Here is a 25,970-nt window from a genome sequence, read left to right as displayed (position 1 = left end):
TAATATAAGTCTGTGAAGCAAAAACTATCGAAAGACGAGCTCTATCGTCATGAAATTTGCATAGCTTTTTGCACAGGTAATTTATAGCAACTATTTTTAGCTCGCCATGTTATTTCCATCTATGAGATATGAAGCTTTGAAATATTTTAATTATCGAGAAAAATATAACCTACAAGATACGGTTTGTTGGTTCCATGTTTGTCAGTTGTTAAATAATCGGGCGAAACGGATAGTAATAACTTACAAGATACAGTTTGTTGGTTCCATGTTTGTCAGTTGTTAAATAATCGGGCGAAACGGATAGTAATAACTTACAAGATACAGTTTGTTGGTTCCATGTTTGTCAGTTGTTAAATAATCGGGCGAAACGGATAGTAATAAGTAATAACCTACAAGATACAGTTTGTCGGTTCGATGTTTGTCAGTTGTTAATCGGGCGAAGCGGATAGTAATAACCTACAAGATACGGTTTGTTGGTTCCATGTTTGTCAATTGTTAAGTAATCGGGTGAAACAGATAGTAATAACCTACAAGATACGGTTTGTTGGTTCCATGTTTGTCAGTTGTCAAATAATCGGGCGAAACGGATAGTAATAACTTACAAGATACAGTTTGTTGGTTCCATGTTTGTCAGTTGTTAAATAATCGGGCGAAACGGATAGTAATAACTTACAAGATACAGTTTGTTGGTTCCATGTTTGTCAGTTGTTCAATAATCGGGCCAAACGGATAGTAATAAGAACCTACAAGATACAGATTGTTGGTTCGATGTTTGTCAGTTGTTCAATAATGGGGCGAAATGGATAGTAATAAAATAACCTACAAGATACAGTTTGTTGGTTCGATGTTTGTCAGTTGTTCGAACAGATAGTAACAGTTGTAACATATAGTAAATCCTACTAGTTTTTTAGTTAGCTTTTTTGATTAAGGCGACACAAGACTATAACAACGGAGGTTTGCTCGAGGCACTTTAATTATTTCCGACGAATTCGTAACGATAATATATAAATATGTATTTTTAGAGCGATCCCCACGGAAGTAGGATATTTATAATTAAGATTAATAAAAACAGTACCGTAACATTACATTTTTTTTTGTAAAACGGTTTGAAAATTTTAAAAAACATTTTTTTGTTTTTAAAATTAACTGTAGGCACCAGATTTTATTTTTCTAGGCGATGAATTAGAAACTTCCCGAGGGATCCCTCTAGAATCTGAGATTTTATTGATACGCTCATCAGAAATAATTAAAATAAAACCCACCATTCAATTTTCTAGGCCCTAGCAGGGCAAATTCGACCGTAGGTCCGCCTATTACTTATGTCGTTAAGATTACCTCTTTATTTTAGAGATTAGCTAAGGTAAATTCAACTGTAGGTCTGTCCAATACTCCAGGGCCGCGTCGCGTAATATTTTAAATTGAGCCGCTATCAATAAGAACTGTAGATGGCGATAAGGTTTAAATTCCCGCTTAACACCATCCGCCTGTTTTGATTTATGCATGAAAAAAACATGGCCAAAATGCCTTTATTTTTATTTTGTGGATGTTCATGCATAAATATTTAATTTTTTCCGACCTTTTTATAAATAACTTAATTTGCCACATTATAAAATAAAATCATAACCGAAAATGGGTTCGTAAGTAGGAGATTTTGAACTTTAAAGCAGTTTTCATAGGCCTATACATTATTTTTTTCTGGGCTTATAAAAAGACTTATATAAAAAATATTTATTATTTCAAAGGTCAAGATGTATTCTACTCGCAGTATTTAATTAAAGCATCTGAAATATTTCTAGGCGACCAAATTTTCAAACCAAAAACACATGATTTTGCATTACCACGTATGGCATCGCCTTAAATAACGTCGTTTTTTTAGGGTATTGTCTCGTCTTAAGTTAAAAGAAATATAAATATTAAAAAATAACGATGTTATAATATTCATTCATTAAATAACACAGTGTTATCGTGATGGAAACTTAATTACAGATGTAAATTTTGCTGTAAGATACGAATACAATCAGGTTTGCGCAGAACGAACACGAAAAACGTGTAAATATGTAAATAACTTTCATTAAGAAACTAGGATATTCCGTTGTCTAATAATTAGCGCTGACAAAGAAATTTTAATTGCAGAATGTGCATCAAAAGAACTAGTATTGTCAGAGGCGTCACGTTTTGACCTTAGAAAGTCACGATACGTTTACCGATTGCAATTATTACTGTACCATACTGCCTGCTATGGTTCCGTTTTCAGCACGCATATGACCAAGTCTGTCGATGAAACGGCGACAATTATTATGCACAAGTCCATTATTTCACTGTGGCACAGATGTTGTCGCCATATTCAATGTCACGGATGATCGTGATCTGCGGAAACCTTTTACAGGTAAAACGCAATATTGGAAACGATTAAACGATTCTTCCACAGATTGTACTTCATAATGAATACTAATAGATAATGACTTAAATGAGACAATGTACTGGAAGAGTTCTGCAAGGTAAAGTTACTCCTCTCACGGTATAATGTAATGAGAACACGAAGTATCCACTAAGTACGTTTTCTGAAATTATAATAATACTCATTTATCATAATGGCGGATAATTAAATCTAAAGATGCATGCCACATTGACGTGTAAAATCAAGCACTCGGCGTGTAGTGCCTTATTAGTTCTCACGATTTCGAGGTCTTTTCTAAATTGATTGTTTTGTGGATAATTGTGCCTTGTCCTTGTCATTTGCTTGTCGACATTTTTTTACAGGTTGCGGTGTTAGTCATCTGGAGTGACAAGCGACACAATTTTGGTACACCTGATTTAACCTGAAACTTACCAATGGAAACATCAAAGAAACGTTCCAGAACTGATACTGTAAGAATTCATACATTTTTCAATTATCTATGATTTAATCAATTATCTCTTAATCTTATTTACACCGGAGGTGGTCAGCATAAAAGTCACGTAAGTCCAAAAATGTCGAGTTGAGATAAACGCATTTCAATATATTATGATAACATTATAATAAGTGGATCTTTTTTACGTACCGTGTCTTTTTTGTATTGCGTTGGATTTAGAATTTTGATTACTATCTAAAACTACATACATATAACATTATGAAAGTAAAATATATAAATAATCGTATCATCTAAGAACAGATGATGATGTTTCAACTGCCGGGATTGAGCGCTGGGATATCCACACTTGAACCGCGACAACCTTAATATATATATGTAATAGGTATTTAGATATCAAAAATATAAGTTTCACGTACAATACAATACAAAATTTAAAACAAGAGAGGTGAAAAACACATATAAAACAAACAAGGACCCGAAGCGCCGTGATCTTTTATTATCTTGATTTTTTTTAGTTTTGTACTTCCAAACCGATTCTTAACCTAGAACAAAACCGTTGTATTTGCTTGTAACTTAATAATAATTTAAAATACATCACTTACCTACCCATATACATGGTGCGGCAAAACAGACAGTCTAATAATAGACAATGCAGGTTTGAGGGCTATTAAAAAAATGGCGCTATTTACAGAAATGGGGTTAATAGTATTTTGTTCAGACAGCGAAGCCCCAGTGTTGTCCGGATCAAACCATGGTAACGACTGAAAATGGTACGACCCTCCCGACACACTGAGACCTCTCCCAGGTTCCTACCCCCACCACACGGGATGTACCGGCCCTTCAAAACTGCACTGTCTGTTATGCTGCACCCTGTACCTACATAAGTACATACATGGTTTTAATATTGAAAAAATTATAGATAAAATAATATCGTGTGTTGTTTTTTATCAAAATTTATTTATTTTCAAGGTCTGAGTGATAAATTTAAAGCTACACACACCTACCTGTATTAACGGAATTTTCAATTATAATTCATGTGTTTTAATGTTGATATCAAACAATAGGCTGGTAATTATTGCGCCTAATTGAAGATAGTCCAATATTGATAAAAAAATTTAAAAATATATATTTTTGTTATCAGCAGAACTGAATATATTTAATAACAATACCACCATACGTAAATTCTTATAACGCAAATGGCAAAGAACAAATTTCACAACGTGATATTTGTATGATAGAGTTAAAATGCTTGCACATTAGTAGAATAATTAGAATGGTTTGTAAAATTTACTCAGTTATTTACATATATTTTAAGAAACAGTTATGACGAATAATTGGTTACACGAAAATTATTATTGTAATTCTTACAAAGGTAGATTTTATCATTGTTTTAATAAGTAATATAATATTTTTTGTAAACAATAGCTAATTATGACTAACTTAAGGCTCGTAGTAAGGGTTCAAAGATGGTTTGAAAGGGAAATATGTAAATGCGAATGTTGGAGGGAGCGCGCTAATATTAAAAAAAAACGATTAAAATTAAGCGAAAATGGTGAAAATATTTAATTCAACTCTTAATTATTAATTTTTTATGCCTAAAACATATTAAATAACAGAAAAAACGCGTTCTTAAAAATTTACGGAACTTACTTTGCGATTTTTTTTTATCGAGGGAATTTTATATAATTAACATTTGGGCATAACAAATGTATAGATATTATCTTAAATTTTTTTTTGGAACTTAATAATTTAAAGAGGTATAGAGAAACTTATAAATCAGTAGAAATAAATATTTTATATAACGTCAGGGGTATGAATAAAAATAAACATCCTCTTCTACACAATCGCAAAATCTTCTAATGTTAGAGTAGATATATATTTATTAAGAATTGTATTTAAAATGATCAAAATATAATATTATGTTAGTTACTTCTAAAATCGATTAAATATAATCTACATCGATTTTACAATGTAAAAATATAGTTTACTTGAGGCACGTTCCAGAGTGGAAGCTACCCTCAGAATCGCCCTGGTGTAAAGACCATCATTCAGAATTGATTAATTGCTTGAAAGGGTTTTAGCCATGTTTATTTATTTCGTAAATAGTTTTAAAAGAAAGCAAGAAGTTAATGAAGTGAAACTGTCACAGATAATCTTAGCTATAATACTGTATTTTTTAAAAGTTGTTTCCTGTACGCGTTCATACATTTCTATTGAAAAAATAATATATATTTTTTATTGAGTAATTTATTTTTTTATTTGTATTCTACTCAAGCGAAACGATAGGAAAACCTTCAAATAAAGCATCTTTTTTGGAATTCATAGTGTGCACCAATTCGTTATAATGATTAATCAATATAGTGATTTAGCATTAAGCTTCCCCTTAATAGATCATTTTTCTGAAATATCACATCAACATCCAGGGCAATAATGCGAAGTGAAAAAATACCTTTGAAATATGAATTAAAAAGATAACCTTTGGTCGAGGCGAATCCCTATAATTTGCCTTATTTACTTTCTCCTTTCTCCTTATTATTTGGTTGAACTATTTCATTTGAAATTACTTATTATCAGTTTTAAGGCTGATTCGTTAATAGAAATTAATGGAATACTTCCTTAACTCTTTGGAATTAACATTATTCTATGATTTGATTGTGTGCGTAAATATTATCTCAATCCCGGAAGCATGAAAATGGAATGCAGTGCGAATTTAAGGTATCGTATATAATATGGAGAATCCCCCCCTTATCGAGCTGGTATTCTAGATAACAATTGCCGAATTATGTTTCTTAAATAATATTATACCAAGATAAGAAATTCTTGAATACAATTTTTGTGGATAGGTACGTACCTACACTTGTTTAAGGTACATTGAGTAAAAAGTCAAAATAGCAATTTAAAAAGTGAAAATGTAGATCGAGAATATATGGAAAATTTATTCATTTTTACACATTTCCATTATTGACTTCAAAAAAACTACTATTCCTATCTCTGCAGGTGGCCAAATGAGGAATCAACGAATTAAATACACTGCTTTGTTTGTCCGCCAACTCTGCAGTAGCAACGCTCCCGAATGCACAGATAAGTGTTAAATTTCAAAATATAATTATGAAACTCACCATATTCGTCGAGGAACAACGAAAACATATCCAAAATGGGCACAATATTAAAAATAAAATAAACTGCACGCACGAAACCTTAGTAGGTACAAAACACTGAGACTAAACACGTTTCACACAAAATAAATATTTTCTATAACCAAATATAATTCGAATGTAGCATTTCTTACTTAAACACCAAAAAATACAAATTTGACAGCGATAGAAAACTCAAATTTGGAAATAAAGCAGCATGGAAAAATTGGAATCTTGTTTGAAACTGACAATAAGTTTGAATTTTCGTAGCATTGAAGATTCGAATCTTATTTGAAACTGACAGTACCTTTGAATATTTGAATCTTACTTGAAACTAACTGACAGTATGTTGGAATTTTCGTAACATTGATTCGAATTTCCACGCGGCCAATGACAATCCAACGAAGCGTGGATGAACCGCGCGAAGTTGTTATTCGATCAAACCCACGGGCAACACTGGTTTTATGTACTACTAGGACCTAGGACTAAGAATCTATGATAAGCGTCGCCCAGTAAACCGAGTACTTGTATTCTGGCAGGTAAAATAAACCACCGAGTGAAAAGGGAATGTTTAAAGTGAAAAAAATAAGGTGTTTATGATGCTGATGTTATTATTTGTTGATTAGGTGTTTTATTGACAAAGTATTTTATAGATAAGGCGAATCAAGCGTTATCGCTGTGAAATAAACTCGCGGTATAATTTAACCCTTTCGATAATAGGATCAATTCTCGGAAATATGGAGATAAAAGTTAAACTAATAATTATTTTGAATTAACAATGAATCATTAACAATTCACGGCTTTTTTAAATACAGGTAACTAGGTAACTACATATCAACTACTATCAGTATTTCTTAAATTTGTATCCTGTAGGTATATCCTTTTCTTCCTTCTTGTGCATTTTTAAATGTAATTATCACAGGTGTAATAGGTATACCTGCTAAAAAAATATTATACCTAAATACACAATACATATTAGCCGGTGTGATGTTTTTTTTATTATATTAAAACACAAATAACATTGTTTCCATAACTTTAATATATATAACCTCTACATGTTTCATGAACAAAGTTCATCTTATCAGGAGTAAGTACATAATTTGTGTTTTAATATAATAAATAATGCCATCACAAAGTGATAAGCCTTCAGAAGATATTTTACTCGAAAAATTAAGATTTTTTATTATTTTTAGAATTTCAAAATCCCTATAGATGTCACAAATGGTACTTTACAACACCAAAGTAAGTTTTTGTTATTTGTTTTTGGGGTATTATGCCGTGTTGCGCTAACTCCTTCTTTAGCCAACGTTTCGGACAGCATTGCAGTGTCCATCATCAGGGCAGATGTCTTATTTGAGGTTGTGTTAAAATGTGAGCTTAAGTATGAGGTTGTGATACCGTGTTGCCAGCTCCAACCCTCTGAGCTAACATTAACGTATCATTTTTTTTTTTTTTTTTTTTTTCTATTAAAAAAAAATAAAAAAAAATGATACGTTAATGTTAGCTCAGAGGGTTGGAGCTGGCAACACGGTATCACAACCTCATACTTAAGCTCACATTTTAACACAACCTCAAATAAGACATCTGCCCTGATGATGGACACTGCAATGCTGTCCGAAACGTTGGCTAAAGAAGGAGTTAGCGCAACACGGCATAATACCCCAAAAACAAATAACAAAAATACTTTTGGCCGTGAAAATCTTAAATCATATCCAAAGTAAGTTGGTAACATGTTGTAAACTGTTTTGCTTCACAAATACAGGACACGACGGATCTTTTCTTGTGTTGGGCATTTCTTAGTAAATAAGTGTGGCATCAGGAAATCGATGCGCGAGAGTGATTTTGAGTTTAATTCGCTTCGCATCTAAAAAAAATTGTGAATGTTACAAGAAAGAGTTACAAGAGCGAGAAACAATAATCCATCATGTGCCACCATAAATAACAAAAATAAAAATTTATGAGGAGGTCTAGTAACATGTAATATAAAACTTTTTTCGTAATTTTAAGGTTAACCGCGCCACATGAAGATGTCAACGCAGGTCAATAATATTTTGTGTTTTTGATCATAGTATAGTGTCAATGATTAAACATGTAGGGATTTTGAGATTCTAAAAATAATTTTAAAAAATCACTTCATCCTAATATATATGTACACATATATTCATATTTTACCAATATCTAATCTAAACCTTTAACATAAAAAAAAATATGTATTGCATTTTAATATTATGACAAAGAAATCAAATAAATATGACTACTATAGGTTTGGGTGTTTTAAATCGGCAGCATAAACAGCACTGTAGAGTAGTCCCAGAGAGATGTCATGTGTGATATCATCGTTCTAGTATCTTCTATCTTTTTCGTTTTCATACAAGACGTGTGAGTAGGAAGAGGACAATCGTCAATGACGTACGTACGAACTCTCTATGGGACTACTTTAGGATAAAGTATTACAAATAAAAACGAGTGCTCCTTAATAAATTTTCAAATATAATTATTAAACGCTATGTTTAAATGATTTATTTATATTATTTTTAATTTTCATTGCTAGAATAATTGAAGCGGTGAAAAGGTTAAGTGCCTTTGATTAGTGAGATATAAACTTAATAATATTAGTATTAGTGTGTTTATTGAATCAAGTGCAATTCCTGACTTCCGATGTATAGGAAATTACGTAATGAATTAGTGATGCTGTTTTTTATAGGTCGAGAAGAAAATGATAAGGAAACAAGCTCGTTGAAAATTATTTTGAGTAAATTGATTAAATAAAAGGCATGAAGTTCAGATAATTTTGCAGGGTTTTTCCTGTTCCCAAATAGAGACGAAAAGTAACAGTGTTATATTGGATAGTGGCGAGTTAAGGAAACATTAAGCATGGTATTTAAGCCACTTACCGGAATGGTTCCCGCTTACGTATCGGAAATGTGTATTCCGGAAAATGTTATTTCATGATAGTTATCCCTTAGGTTAGGTTAGGAACCAAAGCACACACCAGAAACTAAGTTAGGTAAGCGTGCTTCCGTAGTCTCAGGATCTAAAGCCTGGAATGGACTGCCACATGATTTAAGAATAATCACAAACTTGACAGAATTTAGAGCTACACTTAAAACTCATCCTTTCACATCCAAGTCGGAAACCTTTCATCCTCACAGTCCGCGACATTGTTAATAGCTAAAATTTGTAAAAAATGTAAACAACTAAAAATTTGTAAGCTTTTAAGGTCATTTCATAAAAAACTCTCCAGTCCTAAAGGGTCCCAAATTCTCCAAGTTTTAAAATAAATATCATCGTTAATTTTGCCACTAATCTTCCAATAAATGTAATAACGGAAGGTAAAATAGCAAGTATAAAATCATGTAATGTCCAGTGATTTTAATATAGTGTCCTCTGCATTAAACTTCCTGTTAAAAGTGTGTTTATGTGAAGTGACCTGCCAGGTAAGTATGTTTTCTGTACATGTTTGTAAATAATAAAATTAGATAGAACCTGATCGGTCAGTGGCTGAGTTAGCATCGGGTTTGGGTTCCACCGAGGCGAAGTGTGTTCAATTCCTCGGCTGGCTAAGTCCTCCTTCACAACACAAGCAACATTTTCAGCTTACTGTGGTGGTAGTAGGAGATTTTAAAATATTGTCAGGTTATTCGTAGCCCGGGAACGTTTGTCTTTCTTTAAAAGAAAAAAAACCTAGGAACTCATAATTGTACAGCGCATTCAAGTTCATTATTTATAAAAATGGCGCTATTCAAATCATCCAATTGTCTTTAATTATCATCTCACATGACGTCTGCAAGTGCATGCGTAGATTGAGTAGGCCCTGCCAAATCCTGAATGTTTAACGTCTATATGCAAATGTCTATTGTGAAAGAAATGTATTTTAGCGTCTTAAAGCTCGGTGCGAAGAAAATAAGCTTCCGCTTCCTTCTGAAACTTCAAAGGGTTTCTGAATTAATCAAGAGATTACGCAATAGTACTTAACACCAACCGAAGCAAAGATACATGGACATTTATGTAACTATTCCTTAATAAATCTGTCTTAGTATTTCCTCAATGTGCGACTTAAGGTCTATGATTTTGTCTAATACCATATTGACGTTCTTAAGTATGAATTATTCGACAAGAAGGATGACGTTTTGCATCACAACAGCAATAAAAACATTTATGTGCATTATACAAGGTAAAAGATTTATGACCATGTCTATCCATGTTTTTCAGTAATAAAACTGTTCCTTCACATTGTCTGAAAGCCCAACATGATGAGAAAAGTCGTAAAATATTTTCATATCTAAAAAAATAATTAATAAAAAATTTACGGTTTACCGTATAACGTTTACCGTTTTAAGCGAATTTTATAAAAAAAGTTATTGTTTTATTTATTCGAATAAGAAATTTGAGTGGAAAATATTATGGCTTAAAAATATATATTCATATAGATCAGCAAACGTTGATTCTGAATATATACATTTATTATATAAAATTACACGTAGAATTAATAAATCGTCACTTAAAAATAATTAAAACCGTGAGACACTCAAACGCTCTGTGATTGGTCGGCGGGTTCTGACAGCACTTAAACCGCTACCTCATGGGTTGGCCGGCCGCGTGCATTAAGAATGCAAACAATTATACGCCAAGTTGCGCTGCGTATACTCTGTTTACAAATTGTTTCGATAGAATTCATGTTTTTCAAAAATATATATTGGGTTTTTTGTTTTTACACCGACCCGATTTGTCAATCCCACTCGGGTTAACCGAAAAATCGACGTACGTAATGACGTCACGCGTACCACATCAGATTTTCATCGTTTTGGCGTGCTTTGAAAAATGCAAACTTTAAACATTATTTTAACTATGAAATCAGTATTTGTAAAAAAAATATATTAATATTTAAGTTAGAATGTGAAAATTCATAATGAAAAAAAAGTGTGGAATTCTTTACTATTAGGTATGCATATCATATTCATTTCAACAATTATATTTTTGACTCTCGTTAAAATTTCACAATAAAATCGCAGTGTCTTAATTTGCTTTAAAGTGTACATGATAAGTATTTCCACCACAGTATTTTCGATCGACAGGTTAGGACACCCCTGATTTAATTAATATTTGAATATGTAGCATTTCCTTCACATACTCAGTGTTTGAATTTTAATAAACAGGTAGGTAAACGGTTCAAGGTTTGAGGTTCGAGGTTCAAGGTTTAACCTTGGGTAAAATAATACTTTAATTCGTTACACAATAAAAATAAGGAATTTGTTTCCTACTTTCCGGGAAGCAACCAAAACAAATATTTCACCAGGTAAATTTATCAAAAAGCTGAGTCGCAAGAAAGAATATTGTGTACACATTCATTTCATTGAAGGTTTTGTGAAACTCAATGAATAAAGAAAATACCCTAAAACCTCTATTCGATGGTGAAACTATACAATGGAATACTTTTTGCACGCTAATTTTCGAATGTGAATTATTTTTTTTAAAGCTTACAAAATGCGTTCCGCATAAACACTCAGTAAACAATTCGAGGTTAGGAAATGAATATGAAAAAAACTGCTTCTACGAGTATATATTAGTCGATACCGAGAAAGCTTGAATTGGGGAAAACGATTTTTTGATATGCAATAGTTTTATTTATGCAGAAAAAATCGCAATATTTTTTGGGAAATGTGGTGTTAATTTTTACGTATTTCGTGTTATTTTTGGGGAAATTTTTCTTTTAGTTTTGTTTTCGTGTTTTTAAAAAAAAATTGTTTCAATGCTGGTCTAAAAAGGGGCGTTTTAGACGTGAATTTAGCTACATTATTTTTTATGGCTAATCAAAATTCAAGCGTGTCAAAACCACAGACAAAGAAATGTTTAGAGCGTATACTATTATTTTCTCTTTTCAAAATACAAGAATATCGCCCGAAAATTTCGCTTAAAAATTTGCGTTTTCTACTAAACGGGAAATTTTTAAAACACTGTAATATGTATAGTTATGTTCACACAGCAGAAATTGGAGAGATTTAATTAAAAAGCTACTTTCAAAATAAAAAAAACATGCGTGTTTAATACATCCTCATTTTGTGGCTGAAAAACATATGTTACCTTTTAAAATGATTTCTTTATCATAGCTGCAAGAATATTTTGGTATCCACCAATTGAAACCAATATATTCGAACCGAATACATTTAAAGAGCCCATTGTAGGAATATTTCTTATGTTAATTGTTTTTTGTTTTAGTTCTAACGTTTCGGAAAGTCCAGCAGTATGCATCATCGGGGCAAGGCATCTGGAGGTAATAAATCCCTCCCTTTTTCTATTTTTGTACTGTTTTGTTTGTGAAACTTATAATTTTGTTATCAAATACCAATGTAAAATTGTACCTACCTATTAACTCCCTCATAAGATATCGTAAGTCCCTCTCGTCCAACAATGAGTTTTGTAACTCATCGGGATTGCTCTAGCAAAAAATAAAAAATAAGAAAAACAATGTTTTTTGTACCTTTAGTACTGGAATAAGTATGACCAGATCAATACATAATAATTCTTAGTAAACAAAAATAACCAACAACGTGTAATTTTGATCAAAGAAAGTCAGAGATTATACTACATTATAACTCGTAATGTTTTGGTAGTCGTTGTTGTTTCTTTGGTAATTTATTATAATATAATAAAGTAACCTACTAAATAATGTTGCATGAGTGATTACTTTATAAATAGTGTATTTGACACCTGGGCCGCTTTGATTTCAATAAAAATACTTGAGATTTAAATGTAACGAGAAATCATTGTGCAAGCAGCCGCAGTGCGACCTGACTGTAACGTAATAGTTACTATTGAGTTGTCATAAGATCAGGGGTTCTCAACCTTATCACAAACATAAACAAATATAATCGGAATAAGTAAATAACGTTTTAAACGGGAGTGAAAAACTACACGGAAAGAAATGAATATTGCTAATTTATTGAGAATCTCTTCCAATTATTGGAATTCAATATTCATTCAATTCATTTATTCTTCAAATTTGTAGAGAACCCAAAATAATCTCTATTTTAAAGCATTTAAGATTTTCATTGAACTACTGACAGATGTTAACGAAGCCAAAAGCCTTACTGCTTTTCGTGGGTTATGCTTAAATGCTATAAAGAATAGGTTTTAGATGTAGTGAAGTGTTAAGTTGTTATGAGTTAGTAAAGGTTTATACAACATATAAAAATGTAATTTTTTATGACTAAATAAAAAAATACTAAGTCCCTGAAAAGGGGTGTAAATTAACTACAGGTTTGCTTGATCAATTGTGAAAAATGTTGATTACCCCGGCTATAATGACGTTCTAGAGTTTTTAATGAATATTTACAAAAGTATCTAGTGCAACAGTCATACCTACCCAGTACTACCTAGTCACTAGTCAGGTGATGTAATGTTAATCGTGAATATTCAATACGAAACAGGTACAGGGTACAAGTCTGTTAATGTGATGTAAGCGAAAAATTACAAATTGTAGTTCAAGTAAAAACAATAACAGTGGAGACCTTGGCCAGCAATTTGTTTCATAGTCATTAATAAATTAACCAACTCACCCGTGTTCATAATGATGTCAAACATTAACACATCGTGTGTAGCGAACGTAGCTCTGATATACAATGAAGTTTATAATATTATTATGTATACACCTTTGAATAATATTATGTTCACTGTCATAATATCTGTCCTCTCACCTTATAGTGTTGACCCAAATGATGTAGGTCCTGTCGTGTTATATACTGAAGTCATTGATGTATTATATTTAAATGAGACACGAAGCGGAATAATTGGTACCGCTTTTTTACCTCCAACTGACCTCCAACTCTTCCAATGCTCTAACTTAAACTACAGAATCCGGTCTATGCGCATCGCTTACCGCGTTCTACTAGTGGTAACAAGGGATAGTACGCAGTAGCGCCTCTAATTATCGCTCTATGCTTGTATATTAGCATTTTATTACAGTGAAATTATGGTAATATTATTGACGTAGGTATACCGTAAAAGGACTATACTTTCCCCAGGGGCCACATTGCCCTATTTGATAATAATGTATATTGTACATAATTTGGTATTTAATCTCAGAATATTTCGGAAATACTGTATTACTGACGGCCTCCGTGGCTAATTGTATTTTGTGTTATTTCACAAATTAATCATTTAAAATAATATGTAGTATATTTACGGCACGTTCCAGAGTGGAATGTACTCTCAGTATCGCCCTGGTGTGAGACCACTATTCAGAATTGAAACGTTGCTTAAAATGACTTTGACCGTGTTTGGTTACCAGATCTGCATTCCCTTCTTCTTCCCCTCCTCACTACCTTCGGCCTCACAACATACCCTAACTGAGGATGCCATAGTCTCACTGCCTCCAGACGGTTAAGAAAACTTGTGCAGTTACATTAAAAAAAATCATTTCATATATATGATATACAAATTATGTTGTTCAATACAAAACTTTGAATACAAAAATTGTTTCCAACAGCTGATGAGGAAAGCTCGGAAGACATTATGAAGAAAGCCTTATAATTCTCATCATTGACAAAATAAGGCACTACAAAATACCGACAACTTTCTGAAACGTGATGGAAAGTTTCAGCAAATCAGTTAATTAGGCAAAGTAAATAACTTATTTTTAAAACAAAGTTAAGAAAGGCTGTCAATTTCAAGCAAAGACATTTCTAAATGGTAGTCTGTCAAGAGCATTCTGAACGACGGATTTTGTGTAATTAATCGAATTAGTTTAAAAGGCGATAGCCTAAACTTTAAATCATTTAACAATAAATTTTCTGTTTAAGAGATTATACAAATTATCCACTTCTGTAATAACATTGTAGATCTTCTGATTTTTGTAGAAATTGTATTGGAAACAAAATTACATACATTTACAGTTAATCTAAAATCGACCTATAAAATTGTGATTAGGAACTCCATGATAAAACATTTATTGACTCGCAAAACTTTTGGCAATAACCCAACGTTATTACATTCGTATCAACAGCAGTTAATCATTAATTACTCCGCCTCAAAGCGATAAATTCTCGTAGCAATTAATACTAATATGATTAAAGTAAATTAATGTTTATCCAACTCACCTATGACATTTTTGTATTTAGGGTAGCTCCCGAGAGGCGAGCCCAGGGGGCTCTCGAGTCACACTTCAGGGGTAGACTTTGGGCGGGTCCAACAACCTGTAACAAGGAGAGATACTACATTAATAAGCGCCCGTTTAATGGATTTACATACATTAATAAGCGAATATTTAATGGGTTTACACAGCAACATAAAGCGGCCTCCAGGAGGCGAGGGTCAAACGGGTTCAACAAAAAATGATAAGGGTAGTTTTTTGTAAACTAATATTGTGCTTATTCAATTTAATCTTGTTTAATTATAGGAAAATGAAAATACTTGCCCTAAAGGGTTGAGTGAACATACTTTACCTTTGTATGTTAGCGCGCCAATTTGTCGGGGAGATAAAAATTAAAAAAAAAAAACTAGATTTAATTATGTATATATTTATATAAAGAGTCTATTTTACTAGAGAGTTTGGTATGTAGGTACCTAAATGTGATTTTCATAAGCATAATGATCACTGCTTCATTTATATATTACGTATTGTCTTTTTTATAATAAAACTGATTATATATTATAATTTATTCAAAGCTTCATAGGTTTCGGTGGAAACGTTACGACCTGAAAATGATTTCGCTGACTTGGATATTTCAGCCACGAAAAGCTGCGCAAATTTCCCAACTAGTTGCTTTATATACCTGCACAAATTTTCTTCTTCATAGTAGCTATTAACATAGCTATTTATTGAATATTTTGTAAAGCATTTGGTACATTTAACAAATAAATTAAATCAATCACGAACTTAATCAACTATCATATATATCGGTATATAACGCTTAGGTTATTACCTAGTTTAAAATAAATGTAATGTTACATTGGCGCCCGTTTATCTTTAAAAGAGTCTTAGCTTAAAATAATAATATTTTATGCGTATCGAGAGACAAACAGACCTAAAATCCGATACTACAACGTCATTGACGTCATATGATGACAAGTGGTGACGTATGCTAAGAAAGATCAATACGATGTTTGAAAACGTTTATTTATAGGAAAGCGTTCAAAATACACATACGGGTAGATTCTTCAACAAAAATATTGTAAATGGAATACCTCCTGAAAAAACTCATATAAAGCTTAATGCCAAATCACTATTTTGATTAATCTTTATAACAAATTGGTGTACATTATAAATACCAAAAAATACGCTTTAGATAAATTGAAGGTTTTCCTACAGTTTCGCTTGAGTAGAATACAAATAAAAAAATAAATGACTTAGTAAAAAATATAAATGTAAACTAAATTTTTTTTTTCAATAGAAATGTCAAAATGTCAAAAAATTCATAACGGAAACAACTTTAAAAATATACAGTATTTTAGCTAAGATTATCTGTGACAGTTTCACTTGACTAACTTTTTCGTTTTCTTATAAAATTATTTACAAAATAAATAAAAACCAGTTTTGTGCTTGAAATCGAGCATTTCTAGACTCCGTTTGTCAAGCGATTTTAATGCCTATTACCTACAATATAAGGTATACCAACAATATACAAATTTTTGGCTTGTAGTTTCCTCTTAAAGGAGTATAGCATTGTATAAATAAATAGGTAATATTTTCAAATACTTGCATCAATTATCTTCTACATTTCTTGTTTTGTTTTATTCCCTTCATGCAGTATCATTTTTTATTTCTTTTCATTGCTTTGTTACTAGTTTACTATAATGTCGTACCTGATATGTAAAAACACTTTATCTGAAACATGCGAAAACTTCAGCACAGGTTTTCCTAGTGAGGTGTTACTAATTATTTTACACTCTACTTCCATGTTTTATATTGGAAAAAGTGTATTACGTACACCTATCTTATATTTACCTGTAAACTGCATGTACGAGTATAGAAATAAATAAAAAAATAATGTGACAGTTAAAACTTCCCATAAACTAGTGGAACAATGGCATCCGCCAATTTAGTTGGTATTGCTCTTTGAGGAACCATAATTTAGTTGGTATTGCTCTTTGAGAAACCATAATTTAGTTGGTATTGCTCTTTGAGAAACCATAATTTAGTTGGTATTGCTCTTTGAGAAACCATAATTTAGTTGGTATTGCTCTTTGAGAAACCATAATTTAGTTGGTATTGCTCTTTGAGAAACCATAATTTAGTTGGTATTGCTCTTTGAGAAACCATAATTTAGAATCGTAACACCGCTGGGATTGCCTGTCGCTGTGCTTAGTGACTTATTTATATGGCCAGTTCCCTTATAACCACGTGTACGTACGTACGGAAACAATATGAAATTTAATAATAGTTATCTACCTAACGAAGATCTAAAAAAACGTTTCAAAGTTGTTTATTTGTAGTGGGCCACTACTTGGTTTGTTAGTATAGTTCTATAGTTCATTATTGGAAACAACGTTTTCATTACACTCCATCAATCTTTTTCTGTCTTTCCGTGATGTTTACTTAACAAGCAAAGGTCACATCCACTTACCGGCTGAAAGCAACTAGTGGGCACTTACTACTCCGGTCACGGAGCTTATAAATAAACAACCTGCATACATCGCTCAGCGCCCGTTGATGAACATGAACATGCTATGCTTTGTGGCCATTATGTCACAAAGTTCAGTCGTTCGTTTTACAGCGGCAGTGCATGGTTATGAACACTATGAACAGGGGCGCCGAGTTCATAATGTGAATTGGACGCTGCACACACGGGCGGCAGAAACGAGGGGCTACCTCTTGAATTTGCGGCTTTGTATTTGATTCGACAATCATGATTCTTATTTTCAGATAAAATAATAATCTAGAAGTGCGTGCAAAAGTAAATTAAAATACTAAAATAGACTACTATGGCGAATGTATATACTTATACAAAACCGTTAAGATAATATATATGATTATAATCCTTCATACAAAAAGCTCTGTTGTTTTTATGAGATATTGACTTTACGCATGATCAAACCGAGAATAATCAAATTACGATTTTTGAACTGAGTAGATCCAAAAATAACACAAGACCGCAAATATTATACTTGCCTAGACGTAGACAGTTTTACGAATTTTTCATTTTAAGAATTATTCGTACACATTATAGTCAACTTTTTTAATTGTTGGTACTCCTTTCAAGTTGCGATATTGGCCTGCAAGATATTTATATAAAGCTGTCAAATCTTAAAAGCTTGAAAAAATATATTGATACCCTCTTTCTATAATTTGAAATGATGTGCTAGAGCACCCCTGAAGTGTGTAAGCAAGAAACATTAAAAAAAAATCGTTAATGAAAGTTGTAATCTTTGTTGTAGCTTGTACCTTCTATGATAGAGGATTTACCGTGCAGATGATTGGGACGCTCATTTTATTTTTTATTATAGCGACTATTTAAACACTATACATAAAAAATATGACAATGAATATACGTATCGTAAACTGTATTTCGTAGTCCTCCTCACTAGGGAGAACTTGTTCTGAGGCGAACCTAAGTTATTCATTTCTATTTTATTTGTTTTCTATGTAATTTTTAATGATTTTTTTTCATTCATCTCTTTCAGCCAGATTTTGATTCTAGATGTGTAATATTCAAATTTTCTATTCGTTTTATATCTGGAGAAGGATGTTGTGGAGTTATGTCGCAAAATAAATGTAGTTCTTTGTCCGAATGTGGTTTTATGACTTGGAATTTTTTTATGTCACTGTGTTTTGATCTAGTGTAATGGATACACGGTATTGTAGACGATTCAGTATTTTTTAATATTTATTTATTGTTTAGGAACATTTACAGACTATTAAAATGAAAACGTCATTAGATAAGCGCTGCAAAAAACGTAGATGTCAACAGTCCACATAAAAATGTTCACATCATGCACAATTTAAGTGTCATTATACACTATGTATTAACACAAAATAAAAACAGCAAAACGTGAACAAAGGCAAAAAAGAGATATCAAACACAAAATATACAGATCAATTTATGATCCAAAAAACAGAAGCAAAAAAAACAGAAAACAAATAGAGTAAATAAAAATACAAATAAACATTCACAATCTATTGTTAATTTGATTTTTAAAATAAGCGAGACTATTTGCATATATTTCTTTGTAGTTACATTAAATAGAATTTTACAGACGTCACATTTGAGACAGAATACACATTCGGATTGAAGAAATATAAATAAATAAATAGTTTTAATAGTATATTTTTAGCATATATTTGTTGTACATTTGGTGCATCAATACTACTGAAAATTATTGGTTGTATATTATGATTCGGAGACCATATTTTAGATAGACAATTCTACTTAATGTGGCATTTGTCCACCTCGCGCTGGCCCTTTAGATGGGATATTCAAGCGACCCACACAGTTGAAAGTGGAAGTAATCATTAGTCTCCCGCCAATTTAACCGTGGCCCTACCGGAAGCTCCGCCATGATGGGGGTTCTAAATTGAAATGACTTTTTTCATTAAACTGCCCCTGGCCATGTTACCCAATACGTAGTCTGGTCGATGTGAAATGGACTTAAATGTGTGGAGCAACGACCTAACGATTAGACTACCCCGATTGATAGAGATAACTTTTATTATTTTTAACGCGGTACTTTGATGACTCAAAATGCATGAGCAGTTGAAAAAAAACAAAATGCTCAATGAGAATGGATTCTGTTGAAAATAAGAACATTTAGTTAAATGTAAGATAAACGGAAGACTTTAGAAGAATGCTGTCAAAGTACTTAGAATAAAATATATGAAATAAAAAGTGATTTTTTTATTTTGAGTTTTGGAAGATCTCAATCAAAATGAGAGATGTGGTGACAAGTGAACAAAGAGATGATAGGTGCCGAATATTCTGTCTAAATTAAGGATTGAATACACATGTCACACATTAGAAGCCCGCAGAAAAATATTTTTAGGCAAACACTTTTTTAAGTTAATCTCTGGTACAATACACAATCCGCCTATGTTGAAAGAGGTTAACTTTTATGTCTCTAACAATTATACTCGAGGGAGATCCCATGCACTCTTATATGCTCCGAAAGCGAGGACTTCTGCCTATCAGAACGCACCAATACACAGAGCGACTCAACTGCTTAACGATTCTGCATTAGCTATCGACATTTTCAATGTCACCTATAGACAATTCAGTAACTATCTTTTAACACATGTCACAAAATAGTAAAACTGCCTCTGTAAACTTTTTAATTTGTAAAATTAAAAAGTTCTTCTTTTCTTCTTCTCCATGATATATTGGTGTATAACCGTTTTATGGAGAACATGAAAAAATAAATAAATGTCTATACTTTAAATATTGTGTTGCACAATAGTCCGTACTGCCTCGAGCCAGTACGATTATGGAATCTCAGATTGGAAGTATATTTTGAGATAAATATAAGTTGGTAGGGAAAGTAGACAGGAAACGGGATGGTTGGAATGTATATTGCTAATCAGATCTTGACATAAAACAAAAAAAATTAAATTACTTTATTTTCTTATTGGTTTCCGAAAATCGGTTCCATCTCTAATCTGAATCAAATGAGTTAGTCATTAAATTACGTAGATAATTTAATAAAACATAAAATAATATTTATCAACGGTAGGTAGATAGTTAAATAATGCACAACAAACAAATAGCAAACATTTCACAAAAGTTATCTTTATTTCGGATTTATCTTTGAGTGCACCTTAGATAAAGAAGAAAACTTTAAGAACGTCTATCGGTGACGATTCCAGAGGAAGATTTCTTTTATAAAGAATGTTCAGGGACTTTGAACTTGATCAAAACAACACGACAGGTTATCGTGACATAAGTAAGAAAACTGTACTTCCAAATACTAAGAAAAGTCAATCAATATCTACCAATCTCGTCTTTATTAAGAATTATCTTTTAAACCTTTACGATTTGACAATAAAGGATTAAGTTTGAAAACTTATAACGTGCAATGTACAGTAAGTATTAATATTTAATTATTAAATAAGCCGCTCATCTCACAAGGGAATTCATGTGTCGAGATGTGCAGATTTAAAATTTAGAAAATAATTAAAAAATTATAGTTAATATAATTTTGAAAATATAAAACTAAAAAAATATTATAAAAATATACAGCTGGGCAGTACGTTTAAAGTAGGCAACAATAAAATAAGGATGGGGTGAGACACAGAATTTGAATAATTCATCAAATTTAAATGTTCATTTTCGGGTTCTGTGAAGGTCTTATTCAAGTTCTGTTATTATATCATAATAGACTAGTTGCTTGACAAAACTGAAATAAGAACTTGAAAAAATCTTTCCCAGAACTTAAAAATTAACTTTAAAATTTGAAGAATTGTTCAAATTCTCTCAAAAAACCCGTCCTAAGGACGGGTTGTTTCGGAGAATTTGAACAATTCATAAAATTTCAACGTTCATTTCCCGGTTCTGTGATAGTCCTATTCAAGTTCTGTTATTATATCATTATAGGCTAGTTGCTTGACAAAACTGAAATTAAAACAGAACTTGAAAAAATCTTTCACAGAACTGGAAAATGAACGTTGAAATTTGATCAATTGTTCAAATTCTCCGAAACAACCCGTCCTAAGTGTTGGCTTATCAGCCACAATAATAGGGTGACCATAGAATAACATACTGAATAGTATGAATAATTATTGACTAAAATAACAATAAAAAAAAATAAAAATAAGTAAATTCTAAAAGTAACTAAGTAAATCAATTTGAGGAAATTAAGTACTTTGTAATAAATCAAATTTCATTATTATTGAGTAAACACATACAAACGATTTTTGATATGTATTTACGTAATAAAATAACATAACCTACAGTCGATTGAATGCAAAATCACCAACAGACACTTATAAAATATGAATACCACATCCACATATGGGATTAAAAAGATTCCGGCCATCGAAAGATTCCATTATTCTGTCTACATTCCTGCTTATCCATGTCATAAGAAAGAAAAAAAGCTGATAATAAATTTGATAAATTAAGTTTTCAAAGCTATCCGTTGTGCGATAATGTTGTTGTTCTGCGAAAAATTCAGATGACTGTATATTAAAAACTTCTTTCATGCATGATTAATTAATTAAAATAAAACCTACACGTAACACACAAAACCAACATAAACACACATCACTCACAAACACACAAGATTATTTTCATTGTATTATTTTTTAAATTTTAAATGTATTATTATGTATTTCGTATTTTTAATTTTAAATTTATTATTTTCTTTTCAAATTTATTATCTTCTCTTTAAATGTAATATATAGATTAGATTTTCATATTATAAAATGAAGGCCTCAGCACGGGCAAGCCACCCAGTGAGGCCTACATTACTGGAAAACATAAATTGTAACAAAATAATGTACCTAAATAAATAAATAAATTATGACAGCACTGTAAGAAAATAAACAGGATCAAATTACGTGTTACTGAATAAATGCATTCACGAGATAATTTGCCGTAATTGAGTATTGCATTCATCTCCCTAACTAGAAAAAAAAACGTTTGAAGGTAATTTCCGTTGTCCAGGCAGCATTATTATTCACAACTAAGGTTAATAACACAGTGTAAGTAATATCACAGTATAAAAACTTTTATTGATATTGTTTAGACATAGGATCAAGATATAATAAAGATATAGGTTTCTCTATACAAGCCGCGGGTAAACAGTCTAGTAACTCGCTCAAAAGCATACCAGTAGCGAACTTGAAATAAAAGGAAAGTTTTTATTTTATTTTTATTTAATATATTTAAGTGGGTACAGGTGTTATATAAGTACATATGGTTACAAAATATATTTATGTTCGCAATCACACCAATGAAGAAACTGGTTCTTGTGCTTTGTGAGCGAGTTACACTAATTATAAGAAAAATAGAATACCATTATGCTATAGGTAAGTATAATTAAGTTAAGTATAATTATATATATATATATATATATATATATATATAAATGTTCCTATTATATATATATATATAATAGGAACAATTGAAACTTCTGGATTATCTATACAGGGTGTATCGGCACGTACCCGACAAACTTTAACCAGCTATTCCTTAGCATATTTGGAGTAAAAAATCTTATGTGCACTTTGCTGTCCGGTAACGTTTTTTTTTTAATAAAAAAATTATTATTCATATTTTCACCACATGTCACCACTGTTTTATCCTTTGACAAAGTTTGAAAACCCATCTGGCAAATATTTTATTCGAATTCCGTTGAATAATGCACGTGTGTACCTATATTGGCGCACGTTTACAGTCACAACGAAATAGCACGGCACCATTCGTCTCATTTTTAACTATTATTATTTAGTGTGTGCGAAAGAGCGAAGACGCTTTTTGACATACTTGCTTATAACAGCTGTTTAACACGAAACGCAATGCCAATGACAGTGATGTAGTGTGGAAATTTTAAATTTTTTTGTTTTTAATTGAAAAAAAAATGCTACCGGACAGCAAAGTGCCCATAACATTTTTTACTCCAAATGTGCTAAGGAATAGCTGGTTAAAGTTTGTCGGGTTAGTGCCGATACACCCTGTATGTGTAGTTGTACGTGTATAGTATTCTGTTACATATAATAAAAAAATGAAATAATAATATTTAGTTCGTTTCTTATTTCTTCCGGGACCCCCATTTCAGCTAGCCACGCGCACCAAACTAGAGATTTGAGTAACTAGCATGCTTGTAACTAGCGTGTGACCTACTGACTTACAGCATAAATGCGCGCGTAGTGAGCATGCTAGCTACTAACCAAAAGCATGCTTTTTCACTGGCGTGGGTATCCGCGGCTTAACTATATGTTATAAGTTAACATATATAACATTAATATATCACAGTATAACAATGAAAAATTTCAATTTGTTTCTCGGCTAAAAGTTTCTGCCTACTATCTGCTTCCTTTCCAGGTTGATTAGATAAAGGAAAACGATACATTACGATTACTATGAAGTAAAATGTCAGCTTCCGTTAAAAATCAAATAATTTGATAGATATGCAAAAGCTTGTGTTTTTTCCGAATTCTTTCCAAGCAATCTCAGCCCACTTTTTCAACATGAAGAAATTTAAAAAGAAACTGGTCATTATCGAATGACATTTATAACTGAAGTACGGTTTAAATTTATATGACATGTTACGTCCTACCACCATAACAAATATTACTCTAGAGGTTAGGTTAGGTTATAGTACAATCCTTGAGTGAACGGTCTAAGCCTATTAAAATAAGTTTGATTTTTAAAAATACTTTTGTAAAATAATGGTTTATAAAAAGCTTCATATTTGATAGCCTTTCAAAAGTTTTTCAAACCCACTAAATAGCCACTAGAAATATATATTTGAATGGAAACCAATATCGCCACTGACTTGGTACCTTTTGATTCTAGCACCTTTAGAAGCGCTCTATCTCTCTTACACTTACTTGCCTGATAACGTATGTCACTATCCCATTAGAATTTCATAATGATCATCAAAAACAGTTCTGTATTTAAAATTAAGTAAATAACTGAATCATATCAAATATAAACCAATATAACAACACCCCCATACACACAAGCCCTGCTTATTTATGGGGGTACATCAAATACTTATATTATGTAATTAATAACTGTACTTGTAACTTGTGTAATGTAATTCGTGTATCTTTTTTTTACTAATAAAAAAAAAAAAACAAAAAATATAGATGGCGCCAGGTGCAACAGAAAAATATACGAAAATAAAAAAAAATAAAAAAACTTGGATCACGAAACACGCCCGCATGGCATTTCTTGTATTATTTTTTATTCTATGTTCAAACCCATCGACTTATCATTTATAATAATAAAATTCATAGTAACACAGATAGGGTAATTTGACAGTATATTGTAACAATATTTGAACCATAACTAATTATAAATCATTATTCAAAAGAAGAAACAAAGTAGATAATAAAGACAGACGACATTGAGTTTTTCGCAAATGGGAATTATTTAAAATCTTATTATTTAAGAATGGGCAAGGATGAAAAAATATTGAGACAATCGTCTGTCAATACAAAAATCTTAATTAAATTTTTAAATTTAACTAAGGAATTGGTAGACTTGATATGATTTGGATGAATAATAAGCATAAATGGTGCCTGACATAAATAGTTTCTTTGACCAAAATAAGTTTTAGTATGTACCGCCACAAAGTTCAATTCTAGTTGTCCGCGTTTGTTGTGTTTGCAAATTTAATATTGATAAAAAATCGACGAAGTATTTGAGTGATACCTTCTATTGATGTATTGATACTCACTAATTAATTACGTTATAATGTTTATAAATGTATCAGATGATCACTGACAACATATTTTTTGTTATATTGGATGACAGAAATGATGGATTGGTGAAAAATTATTAAAAAAAATGATCACCTTACATATTGGCAATGTAACCGATATGCTGGAATACTTGGGTTCTTGATAAATATGTGCTTGGGCTGGTGTTGACCTATTGGTTTTTTAGGAATAACCAGTTTCAATTAATACTTGGGGAAAGTCGGACTATGTCAATCTAATATTAGAGAACGAATAAAGAATAAGGCAGAAGGAAAATAAAGGAGGGTAAGAGAAAGGATAGAAAGGGGCTGGGAGAACCTGACAATTTAAAAGGGTAAATGGCATAGTCTCATTTTGAGTGGGGCAGGAGGAATTAGGGATGGGAATGAGATAGGGAAGAAAATAGTTGGGAAATATCGGACGATTCAGCTCAAGTTAACGAACGTTATTAGAGCAATTTCAAGAATAGTTTAAATTTTTGATGGAGATCATTCACCTGTTCGGGCGTATAGCCGATTATCATATACCATTTAGTTTAATCCTTACCTACCTTCTATAGTCTATACTCTATACCGTCCGATCCTTGATCACCAGGAGATGGAAAGTACCGGGTATATGGTACTTTTATTA

General features: G+C 31.7%; 1 protein-coding gene across 7 annotated transcripts in view; it reads right to left on the bottom strand.

The window, feature by feature from the left end:
- The window catches only part of Prosap (SH3 and multiple ankyrin repeat domains prosap), a 254,059-nt gene that overhangs the window by 105,815 nt on the left and 122,274 nt on the right, over positions 1–25,970 (bottom strand). For 6 of the 7 annotated variants that reach the window (XM_089631747.1, XM_089631750.1, XM_089631751.1 and 3 more), the window contains exon 2: positions 15,082–15,177. The gene's annotated coding sequence lies outside the window, so the exon portion shown is untranslated. Of the gene's footprint in view, positions 1–5,971; positions 6,105–15,081; positions 15,178–25,970 lie in introns of those variants that run through there. The other variant, XM_089631748.1, reaches the window with a different exon arrangement.

The sequence above is a fragment of the Hesperophylax consimilis genome, chromosome 5 (genome assembly GCF_061612785.1).
Source record: "Hesperophylax consimilis isolate HC1 chromosome 5, BYU_Hcon_1.0, whole genome shotgun sequence".
In the NCBI taxonomy this organism is placed as follows: Eukaryota; Metazoa; Arthropoda; class Insecta; order Trichoptera; family Limnephilidae; genus Hesperophylax; species Hesperophylax consimilis.
Note: the sequence above shows the minus strand (reverse complement) of the source record. Positions and strands in the feature narration are given on the sequence as shown.